General features: G+C 40.0%; 1 protein-coding gene across 1 annotated transcript in view; it reads left to right on the forward strand.

The window, feature by feature from the left end:
* The window catches only part of ADAMTSL3 (ADAMTS like 3), a 584,778-nt gene that overhangs the window by 246,199 nt on the left and 325,669 nt on the right, over positions 1 to 12,910 (forward strand). The gene's annotated exons all lie outside the window — the stretch shown is intronic.

Here is a 12,910-nt window from a genome sequence, read left to right on the forward strand (position 1 = left end):
TATTATCTCTACCAGGATGTGCATAACCCGAATAATGCACCTAATACAAATAATATGCTAACAGGATTTGTCTCTTCATTGTGATGCAGAGATGATTGAAAATATGCTCTGTATTGCTTGATAAAAGACCTTTGCTAAGGAGGAGAGAAGCTTTGTCATTGAGGACATTACCCACGGGGGCTCCAGAGACCTACCTCTGCACTGGAGCTCCTGCCTGCCTGGTTTTTAATGACATGTTTTCCAGCAGACTGCCTGCTGGGCATCAGGGCTGAGCTGCCAATGTGGTATCACTGGCCCCATGGGTCCAACAATGGAGTAGAGTCTCAAGGTCAATTAGAACGAGAACCAGAGTGAAATGAAAAGAAGACTGGCCCTCGAGGAACTAGTGAGAGGTTACTGTTGTTTAGCACGTGAGTCTTGCTCTAGCCTTGAAGACAGAAAGCCCTTTGGTCACATCCTGCTATTGCTATGTGACCCTGGGCAAGTCAGTTAACTTCTCTGGGTCTCTGTTTTCTGTCTATAAGATGAGGGGTTGGGTTTCCAAGGATTTTGCTAGATGTAAATCTGTGATCATGGGATCCTTTGAGGAGATGAGAGTTCAGTGGTCCTGGTCCTAGAACTAGTTCACTGTATGATTTTTATTTGGGATTCTCTCTCTATCTCAGCCTCAATCTGTAAGATGAGGAGATGGGTCTAGGTCAGAGGTAGCAAACTCTCCTGAGTGCCCAGCCAGATTAAAATGTAATTGGGAAATGTTTAATAAAATAAATTCAAATATAACATAGATAATGTTAATTTGTGTTTTTCTAAGTCAAGATGCCATCTTAGGGATCCCTCTCTATTTCAGTTTGATGGCACTGGTCTAGGTCATGCATGGTATCCTGGAAAAAGCACTGGATTTTCAGTCAAAGGAACTGGACTCAAATTCCACCCCCTGTCACTTAGAAACTGCGTGGCCTTGGGCAGATCAGTTAACCTCTCTGGGCTTCAGTTTCATTCATTATCTGTAAGATAAGAGAATTGGACTAGCTGGATATATAGTCTGTACTACCCAATAGGCACTAATCATATACATAAACATTAGTGTATATAAAGATGATGTTACATGTTTATGACAGAGGTGGTGTGTTTCAGTGGCTAGACGGCTGGATTTCAATTCAGGAAGACCTGGGTTCAAATTCTGCTTTAACCACATACTAGTCTTGTGATCTAGAATAAATCATTCCACCTCTCAGTTACTTTACACTCTTCATCTTTAAAACTAAGAAATGAAACTCAATGACCTCCAAGTTCCCTTTCATGTCTAAATCTATAACCCTATGTGTTGTGGTTCCTCATCTAAAATATAGGTTCTCTAAGTTGGGGATTGGATGTAACACATCTTTAGAGCACCCTAACATATTAAAGACTTCAAGGTTTATTCACATACTTAGATGAAGAAAGGAAGGAAATAAGCATTTATTAAGTACCTAATATGCATCAAGCTTTTACAAATATGATCTCATTTGATCCTCACAATCACCCTGGGAGATAGGTGCTATTGTTATTTTCATTTTACAGTTGAAAAAACTGAGGCAGAGGATAAGTGACTTAGAGAGAGTCATACATCTAATAAGTGTCAGGCCAGATTTGAACTCAGTTTTAGCTGAGCCACCTAGAGCTACCTGTACTTAGATCCAACCTTGTTGCACATAACCCCCTTCCCCACACACAATTCAGTCACTGAGCTTCTTGCTATTTCTAATACATTGCAGTCAACTTCTAGATAACTTGGACCCATGTACTGACCGTCTCCCATACCTGGTTTGAATATACTCCTCACTTCTGTCCCTTATAATACTATTCTTCAAGGCTTAGCTTGTGTCACCTTCTACATGAGGCATTTCCTGATCTCCATAGCTCTTGGTACCTTCCCCTCAAATTCACCTTGTACAATGTAATGTCTCACCAGATAGACTGTAAGGTCATTGAGGGGAGGAAGTGTTTTCACATTCAAACTCTAGCATAATGCCTGGCACATGAGCACCTGATGAATACTTGTTGATTGATTGATTACATAACTCAATAAGGAAGGAATTAACTTTCCAACATGAAATCCTATGATTTAGGCTTGGGGGAAAATTGCCCTCTTGAACACATCTCCCTCTTTGACCTCCAAGGAGTATTCCCAAGGGAAGATCTCTATAGAGCATGGGGAGTGAACACATAGTACCTGCTGATTTCCCCTGCCCGTTTTCCTTGTCATATGGTGGGTAGTAGATTCCCTGTGATAAACTTGGGGCCAGAGCCCCACAGGATGAGCAAGCATGTATGGGTCATGAGTTCCATTATGTGTATGTGTTTGTATAGGGGGAGCTTCTGAAGTGATGAGATCCCCATTCCCTTTTGGTGTTTCATAGCAGGGAAATTGGCTTCAGCTCTGACCCCCTCTGGGCCAAATAAAAGGAAACATTCCATCCAGTTCATCACAAGCGTGCAAGATGCTTCATTTATTTCAGATTCTGAGCACATTTGAAATGCTTCATTCACCCTGTCCTGGCCTTCTACCCCATCATCTCCTCCCAGCCCCTCTACTGTCTCCTAGCTTCAAGTCTCTCTGCACTCAAATCGATCCTCCTCTCAGCAGTCAAAGTGATCTTCCCAGGGAGAGCCTGATCCTGTCACCACTCTGCTCAGTAAACTCTAAGTTCTCCCTGCTACTTCTAGGATCAAATGGAAAGTCTTTTGTTTGGCATTTAATCTTCACAACCAGACTGCACTTTCCTTTTCCATTCTTCTTATAGGCTACTCTATGATGATGCCACACTCTCCTCCTTTGCTGTCCCTCACATGTCTCTCTGTCTCTTACCTCTCTGTACCTTAGCACTGGTTGTTCTCCACGCCGGAAACACCTTCCTTTTAACTCTTAGAAACTTATCCTTTAAGACTCAGCTTAAGCACCACCACCTCCATGATGTGTTTTCTGTCCCTACCTCTTCTGCTCATGCCATTTCCTGCCTCTAAAGTTACCTTCCTTCTACTCTGTATCTTTCTTGTGGGTACTGATTTCCACGGGTTGTCTTCCTCATTAGAATGCAGGCTTCTTGAGGGCAAGGATTGTTTTGGTTTGGGGTGTTGTTTTTATTTTTTTTACAATTTTCTTGTATCCCCAGAGTTTAGGATTGTTGCCTGGCACATAGTAAGTGATTAATAAATGCTTGTTGATTGATTGCCACAATGACAGTATCACCTGCACAAAATTGTTAAAGAACTCTTGAAACAACATAGGACTGTATAAAGCCCGATGTGTTTGTGGAATTTGGGGGCATGCAGGTGACTTGACAAGCCAGGATATTAATGGAGTGTCATATTTCCCATTGCTAGGAATTCTTTCTGTTTTTACCAAGGGGGCATGCTCTGTCATCAGCCTTTTGTACCTATTTTCCTCATCAGATTCACTCTCCATTTGAGGTTTATGCTGGTTCCATACATATCCATCAGCTAGAGCCTCCTCTGATTTCAGGGTAAGTGTCATTTGGGAAGGTGAAGCTCACCAGACATCTGGCCCCAGACAAGCCACAGTCCAAGGCAAATGTTGCTAATGCAATTTTATTTTTATTCCATGAACTATCCCAGAGTACATGTTGGAAAAATCTCAATTTAGGCCCCCTGGTTTACTAATTCCAATTTCCATGGTTTGGTTGGTTTAATTTACAATTCTGATGCCCCTGCGCAGCCAGTTTTTAAAAGCTGTTTTTATTATGGTGTTATTATTAAAATGTTGAAGCAGTTAAATCTACGAACCAATACAGTTCCAGAAAATCCAAGCACCCTGGCTAAAACGACATCTAAATGCAGGGATTTGGGGTGGGGCCTGGGGGTGGAGGAATGGGCTCTTACTGCTACTGGCAGAATTCCATTAGCATGGCCTCCATTCTTCAAAAGTCAGCCAAATGAGTCCTCAAGCACACAACTGGTTCAGATTCTAGCTTCAAAGAATAGGAGACAGTTGGTTGTGTCCCCTAATGGAGACATTCTAAGGAAGGAGATGCACAGCTTCCTTCAACATTTAATTATTCCTATAATTGCCCTTCTTATCAATAAGCTTTTCCTTTTATACTTGGAAGAACCATAAGTTTCTCCTTAAGAAGATACTACTTAGATCATCTAATCCCCATACAACTTTGTCCCCCCCAACCCCATGAGAAAATTCAACTATCCAGTTAGTATTTTGATAAAGAGTGTAATCAATTTTAATTTTAGCTTGATCTTTGATTAATCAAAGGTGTTAACAAAGTAGATGAATAACTTTGGGGCTTTGTAGCTGCTGAGTTCATATCTAATATCAACAATGAACTAGCTAAGTCTGTAAATGGTGAAGCTGCAAGCTTGTAGACATTCTTTTTGTTCATTTTAATGCATCTGGCTTTTATCCAGCCATGATTTAATCTAGTATGGTTGTTTTATGGAACTTCATTGAATTATCTTTTCTTTTTTCCTTTCTTTTTTTTATGCCACTATTCTTGGGCTAAGGGGAGAAAGGGTTAAGCTGGGTTTTAAAGAAATGGTCATACAATGTCAGAGTCAGAAGGGAATTTGAAGATTATCTATTGAACCTCATTGTTCTGAAGCAGAGGAAACAAGGACCTAAAAAGAAAAACCATTTGCTCAGTCAGCCATGAAGTGTCACTTCTGAGACTGAAACCCCAGGTCTCCTGGTTCAAGGTCCAATCTCCTTAGTGTTTATGCCACTTCTTTCCTACCCAGAATGATACTAGTGAAAATTGAAGCCTAACTGCTCAGCATCCAAGAAAAGCCCCTTCTGCTACCCTGACCTTGAAAATCTCTGCTACAGCAGAACCGTATTAATATGTGTTTAGACCTAGAAGGTAATTCTCATAGGTACAATAAAAATAATATGATGCAAGAAAGCAAAAGGGAAGGATAAAGATGCTCATTTATATAAGGAGAGCTACCTTTCATGCTTGCTCCATCCCCCCCAACTTGGCCTGAGTTGGGGAATCTTGACCATAGTGACTGATAATTAGCAGGTCAAGTTGTAGGTCCCACATATCTTGATATCCAGTCCAATGCCCGCCCCCCCCCCCTTTTTTGACCATCCCTTTTGATGTATTTTGACTAAAATACCATGTTTTTTGTTCCTTCTTGACTGTGTTCTCGATTGTGGGTCGCACTTTACCATTAGTGCAAAGGAGGATTTTCATTTCCAGTACAGCTTGTGCTCTTATAATAGAAAGAGAAACCAATTTCCTTTCCTTAGATGGAAAGAAGACCTGAATTTAAGCTTAGGAAATTGTTTGTTCTTTTTTAGTCCAGGTCAAAGGTGATATGGATCAGTAAATGAGATTCAGACAGGGATATCCCTGCTAACCTCCAGAACAACTAGTACAAACCTGTTCTAATATTATTTAGTATCCTCATTATATTTACTTTGGAATGAATGTGGAAAATTAACCTACAGAGAGATTTTAGGATTTTTTAAAAGGATTGAATTTAGTGACTGTGAAAATTGCTAGGACAGACTCAGATAAAGAGGTTCTAGAAAACTTATAGAATTGACCAAGAAAACATCTTATCCAACTTTTGTCTTCCACTCTTTCTGCTCATGTGCTTGATGGGTTACTCACCACTCCCTAAATTGCCCCTCCCCTTTTCCATCACCACACTTGTTGCCTCTGTGAAGGGTCCTCTCATCATCACTGCCTGTGGACTTTCTATACAGCCCTTGAAACTCACCTGCCTTATGAAGTTTCCTTTGATTCCTTTATCCCCAACTAAATCCAGACTTCTTTTCTTCTTCTGATTCCAGAACACTTGGTATTCCCATTGTGTACTTACTAATTTCTCATTTGTATTACAACACTTATCTTCATAAGTCTTATCACTCTTTCTAGATACAAAGCTTCTGGAGTCCAAGAACTGTGTCTTATTTATATTGGTATTTCCCCCAACTCTAAGCACAGCACATTCATTGCACTTAGTAAGCACTCAGTAAATGTTTGAATTCATGCTCTCATATAATAAATACCCAATCCTTGGGTATTATAAATGCATTATTAAGGTGAATTACTATCCACTATCAGCCTAGATTTAGAACAGTATTTCTTGCCAGGAGTTCAAATTGTAGGTAGTGTTTCCTATGTATATGGTAGGTTGTTGTCCTTCATTCTCCAATGAGGTATTTCACATTTTCTTCTATTTTTTCATTTTTTTGATTCTGCTTGACTGATTCCTGGTGTCTCATGGATTCCTTATCTTCCAACTGTCCCACTTTAATTTTTAAGGCATTGTTTTCTTCAGTGAGATTATGCACCTTTTTTTCCATTTGGTCAAGTGAATTTTTTAAGGCAGTGTTTTCTTCAATGAGATTATGCACCTTTTTTCCCATTTGACCAGATTAATTTTTTAAGGTATTGTTTTCTTCAGTGAGATTATGCACCTTTTTTTCCATTTGGCCAAATGAATTTTTTAAGGCTTTGTTTTCTTCAGTGAAATTATGTGCTTCCTTTTCCAAGCTGCTGATTCTTTTTTCATAGTTTTTTTGTTTTGCTTTCATTTCTCTCCCCATTTTTTCTTCTACCTCTTGCAATTGATTTTTAAAATCCTTTTTGAGCTCTTCCAGGAAGGCTTTTTGTTCTTGAGACCAATTCACCTTCCCTCGTGAGGCTTCAGATGTAGGCAATTTGAGGCTATTGTCCTCATCTGAGTTTGTGTTGGCTTCTTCCCTATTGATACAGAAGCTCTCAATGGAGAGGGCTCTTTTTTGCTTCTTACTCATTATTGCAGCTTATTTATTTATTTATTTTTTAAAGTTGAGGTCTGCTCTGGGGGCACCAGAGTCCCTGTTTTGGGCTTCTTGTGCAGGGGTATAGGTGCTGTGTGACCGGGTTTTTACTCTGAGGCCTTTATGGTGTGTGGAGATCCCCCGCCCTGCACTTCCTGTCTGATTGTGCTCGGCCAGCCAGGCGCCAGACCCCGGCATCTGTTCCCGCCTGAGCCGTTTGTGGCCCTCTTGGCCGGTGCAGGTAGGTTTTTCCACTGTCCTTCTTGGCCACCAGATTTTTGAACCAGGTTCCAGGGGCCTCAGTTGTTCGGCTGTGGCCCGCAGCTCCTGCTGACTTGCCCCGACCCCCTCGGAGCTGGGTTGCTGCCCTGCGCTGGGCCTCCCTTTTGCTCGAGTCAGACCGACCTTTTCCTGAAGTCTTCTAAATTATCTCTGGTTGGAGGACTGTGTCTCTCTGTCTCTTTGCAGGTTCTGTAGTTTCAGAATCCGTCCAGAGGCTTGATTTAATGTTTGTTTTGAGGGAACAGAAGGAGAGCTCAGGCAGCTCACTGCTTCCTCTCTGCCATCTTGGCTCCGCCCCCTGTCCTTCATTCTCAAAGGGGACCAAAATTACATCACTATGGTAGGGTCAAGGCACAGTGTGTCTGATGATAGTTGAGCCAGTCAGTCCAATACCAGCTCAGAAGGCTCTTCACAGGTTGGGCACAAATAGTCCATGTGAACATTTGGAATGGAGATATCTCTAAATTTGCACAAATCATGTGGTTTTTGTTCTTTTGACTGACTGCATTTCTTCTTTGCTTTTAAAGCACAGTGCTTTCTTTGATGCAAGGCTGGGTGGTCCTGTGCCGGTATCTCCCATGTCTTACTATCAATTCTAAAGTTCTTCAGAGAATGACCTTGCAAGTGACCTTGTATTGCTTCTTCTGACTTCCCTGTGAGTGCTTGCCTTTTTTGAGTTTTCTGTAAAATGGTCTTTTGGTCAAACATACATTTGCTAGATTGTCCTAGTGCTGGGCTTAGAATCAGGAAGACTCATCTTCCTGAGTTCAATTCTAGCCTCAGACACTTACTAGCTGTGTGACTCTGGGCAAATTACTTAACCCTGTTTACCTCAGTTCCTCATCTGTCAAATGAGCTGGAGAAAGAATGGCAAATCACTTCAGTATCTTTGCCAAGAAAATCCCAAATAGGGTCATAAAGAGTCAGACATGACTGAACAACAGCAACAACATAGAAATTCCTGTGTGATAATATACATCCTATGTCCATATAAAACAACTATTTGTTGCTTTCAAATGACTGGTTTTACACCTCCTAAATGAGCAATTCTTCAATTATTGGGAGTCAGTTATAAGTAAATAAGATAAATAAGAAAGGTGTGATTTTGATTTTTAAATTCTTTATAATCCGGTATTCCAGAGTTGAGCAATTTATTTTACAGGTAAGGAAACTAACTTGTGAAAAGGTTAAATGACATAATTAAGCCAAGATTATTGACTTATTTATCCAGGATTGATGATAATGATAACAACTGATATAGATAGGTCACCTGCTTCTTAAATCTAATTCTCTTTTGTTACACATCAGCTAGAAGAGTCTAATTTCCACTAGCCAAGTCTGATCACTCCCAAATTGTTGTTGGCCTTGGTAAGAATGTATCTATAAAGGTAAATCCTGCCTACAAAATAATTATACAGTTTTGTTGTAGAAAGAGATGTCCTCTACAGGTTGTCAGCCCATAGAGAAACATGTGGTATAATGGATAGAGTTGGTAAGGCTTGGAGTCAGGAAGACTGGAGTTAAACATTGTGACCACAGGCAGGTTACTTAATGTCTGTGTCCCAGCCAAATCTCTAAGACTATAAGTGACAGATGAGTTATAGATCTAGATTGGTGAAAAGAGTTTCCATACCAGGAATTCTCTCCACTAAAATTCTCTCTCACTGGTGCAGATTGCTCTCTGCCTTCTTCCAAAAGAATTAGCACATAGACTTTAAGGAATTCTTTGCTCAGTAATGAACATACCAATCCAGCTGAAGCACAACTGCCAAGTACGTGGAAAATAAGGGGAACTATTAACTCAGTAATGCATATACAGATCTAGTAAAAGTTGAACTATATAATGAAAATAAAATTCTTGACAATAATCCTAAAAATATACAGTATACATGCATCAGTCTGTTACAGCTTTTTTCTTGCGGGGGAGCACTTAAAGATTTCCACAGAGGAAGCAAACCAGCCATTAATGCTAAAAAGCAACAGTCCTTTATTAAAAATTAATTTAGCCAAAAACAAGAGAAAATACTTAATTTGAGATACCTCGGGAGGAGGGAATATGAGAACAGGAGCAAGGGAACAGAGGATTTCTTGGGGACTATGAGTACCTGAAAGATAAAGATACAATTGAATATCCAGAGGGGCAGGATACATCTGTAACTTTATCAATTGGAGAATGTAAGCAGATGATCGTGAGGCCATCATTGGAAGAGGAGGATTGAAGACCATATGAAAGGCACTATCTGGACCTGACACCTCCAGGTTATGTCTGGTGTTCATTACTTCTCCCTAATCTGGTACAGATAGTCCTGGCTCGATCCCATAGAACTGAGCTGTTTGAAAAGAGATGCTGGTAATATATGGGGGAGAGCTTTGGTTTGTAGGCTGTCAGTTTTCACATTACAAATCAGATTGGTAAATTTGAATTAGACAGGAAGTTGAAGGTGCGCAGCAAGGAGAAATTCACACATGAAGGGTGGTCTGGGTTTGTTTGCATTTTGGGATTAGGAAACTGAAAGTTAGAATTGCTCATGGTAGGTGTGAGCAAAAAGCAACATCTAACAAAGAACAATCATTGAGGATGTCATCAAAGATGTGTGTGATTGAAAACAATGATTAGCTCTTTGTGTGACAAGAGCAAAGGATAACTAATAGACAGCCAGCATATTCCACATTCTTATGAAATCAAGAAAAATCAAGGAGGATGTTCCTAGCATCCAGGGTGTACCTCCAGTGATGGACTGATGGAAGGACATGTAAAAGAGTAGCACGGGATGGGCAGGTGTGGGTGGGTTGAAATCTGCTTTCTTGGTGGTGACATACAAATTAATAAACTACTTAACTATTAGCAATGAGTGTTGAGTCAAGATTGCCTCATAACTTTGCATGAAGCCACATTGACTTACCAAAAGTAAGTTTAAATAGTCTCTGCAGCCCCTTGAATTTAATTTTAGGACTAAACAGAAACAATTTTCATTTATTTCATTCAACATTTTCATTTATTTATTCAATATTAATTTAGAGAATTAACCCCTATTCAGATGTCTTATTTTAAAAAATATAAACAAAATGTTTTATATGTATAGCCTTGAAAGGAAACAGGCCTTGGGCTAAGCCAGTTAATTTTATTGTTCCACAGTTTCTCATTTACGAAATGAAGAGATTGAATGATCCTAGTTTCCTTCTTCCTGTAGGTGGTATAGTTGAAAACATGTTGAACTTGAGAGTGAGGAAGACCCTGGGTTTGAATCCCACCTCAGACCCTTATCTAACTGTGTGACTCATGGCAAATCCCTTAACCTCTCAACCTCAGTTCTTGGGAATAATTGTAGAACCTACTTCACAGGCTTTTGTTGTAATTCAGTCATGTCCAACTCTTTGTGAACCTATTTGGTGTTTTCTTGGCACAGATACTGGAATGGCTTGCCATTTTCTTCCCCAGCTCATTTTGCTGATGAGGAAACTGATGCAAACAGTGTTTAAGTGACTTGTCCAGGGTCACACAGCTAGTAAGTGTCTGAGGTTGGATTTGAACTCACAAGGATGAGTCTTCTTGACTCCAGGCCTGGTACTGTTTCCAGTGTGCCACCTAGCTGCCCTTGAAGGGTTTGGGGAAGAACTGAATGAGAAAATACATGTAAAATGCTTTGTAAATATTAAAGCATTAAAAATGATTATAATTAATATTAACATCATATTAGCTATAATAAATATAATAGTTCTAACAAATTATAATTATAACGTGATTTGATAATATAGTCCATATAACATTGTATTATAATTACTATTGTTGTTATTTATTACCGATGATTCTATGGCATAAGTCGAATGCATGGCAACCACGGGTATCAAATTTTCTCTTCTCCCAGCCCCACTTGAAGAAGATAGGGCCAGAAACTTAGGGAGACCAGAAACTTTGCATTACTCTGACAGAGATGTTATGGGCCCTAGTTCTGCGGGTACTAAAACCAGAAAGGAAAAGGAGGTCAGTCATGAGACAATCTGAATTCACAAAGGAGCAGAGGCAAAGAAGTAGGTAGAGAGAGTGACTTGCCTAGGTAGGGCCAGAGGCAAAAGACCATTCAGGTTGTTATGGTGAAGTTAGCTTAGGGGAGCTGGTCTTGCCTTAATGCAGTCTTGTCTCTGTTGTTGTGTGATTGTTAGGGCAAATCACTTAAATTTTCTTTAAATTTTACATAAGGTCAAACAAAAAAAAAGCAAAACAACAACAACAAATAAAATAAATTTGCATAAGGTGAGGGGGCTGAAATAAATAACCTTTTAGGTCCTTCCCAATCTATAAATCTATAAATAGGATCTGAGAAAAGGGAGAATCATTAGTCCAAGGTGAAAATAAGGGTCAGCAAAACTGGGGTAATGTGCCGGTCAAAGGAAGGACCTGAGCCTAGACAGTTATGATTTGTCTGGCTCAGTGAGTGGGCACACCTGTGGCCTTTTGAGACTGAGTGTGTGGGCTAGTCCCTGCCCTTAGATGAACTACAGCTGGGATCAACTCATGCTCACCTCTGCTGCCTCCAGGAAGGGAGACAGCTGTGTCGAGTGGACCCAAGCAGAAAATGGGCTTAACCATTCGAAGAAAGAACTCCAATGTGGAATTCAACAAAACCCATTTAGCATATGTCACTGTTTAGGCACAAGACTGAAATGCTTATTTCTAATAGAGTTTCTATATTTTGTTTTGGTAGAAAATGGATTTTGATTGTGTCATCTATTTTTAGTTTACCTTGTTTAGTTTTACCTTTAGTTTTAGTTTACCTTGGAAATTGTAAAAGGTGTGATGCAGGCCCTGGTTATATATTTGTCTGGCGGCCACAAACCACTTACAAACTTCTTTCTTGAAGATCAACAATGATCCAAATCCTATGACCTCTTTTTTACCCCTATTCCTCTCAAACTCTCCAGAGTTCTAAAGTGAACACACCCTCCTTTCTTAACCCCATCCCCACCCCACCATCACCCCAGTTAGGGAGCAGCTCAGCCTGCTTTCCTCCCTTTCCCCTTCAGGATGACAACAATACAAACATCCGAAGATCCTATTTTGTCTTCCTTTAGTTTTCTTTTCTTGAAGCTGAACATCTCCAGGTCCTTTGGTCAATCTGCTAAGGATTCTAGCTTTTTCACCATCCTAGTCACCCTCTCTAGACCCATTCTATTGTATTAAACATTTCTTATTGCCTTAAATTTTGTTTCTCTCCTCTGAACTCTTATAGTCATATCTCTGCCATCATCTGCTGAACATCTGTAACATCTCTGTGTACATAATTCATTTGGCAAAGGTTTGGCCTTTTGTTTTCTTACTTCTCTTGAACTACTAACTTCTTGTGTCTGTCTTTTCTCTCCAACTAGATTGCAAATTCTTTGGTCAGGGGCAGGGGGGTGGAGGGAGGTGGGTTTGTCTTATACTAATATGATTTTCTCAGGGCCTATTATGGTGCCTTGATAGTGATATTGAGTGGTCCAGAAAAACTTGACAGACAAGGCCAATTCTTTGTGAGCCCATTTGGGGTTTTCTTGACAAAGATACTGCAGTGGTTTGTCATTTCCTCTTCCAGCTCATTTTATAGATGAGAGAACTGAGGCAAACAGGATTAAATAACTTGTCCGGGGTCACACAGGTAGTAAGTGTAAGTAGTAGGTCTAAGGTAGTAAGGCTGAAGTTGAACTCATGTCTTCATGTGCTACTTAGGAACCCACAATTCAACATTATTTATGTTATTATTAAACACTTCTCAATTACATTTTAATCTAGTTTGGGCCAAAATCTGGAGTTTTGAGGACTGCTTCTGGCCTGCAGGTAATGAGTTTGACACCTCTTATCTATACAGT

The sequence above is a fragment of the Dromiciops gliroides genome, chromosome 2 (assembly GCF_019393635.1).
Source record: "Dromiciops gliroides isolate mDroGli1 chromosome 2, mDroGli1.pri, whole genome shotgun sequence".
Lineage (NCBI taxonomy): Eukaryota > Metazoa > Chordata > Mammalia > Microbiotheria > Microbiotheriidae > Dromiciops > Dromiciops gliroides.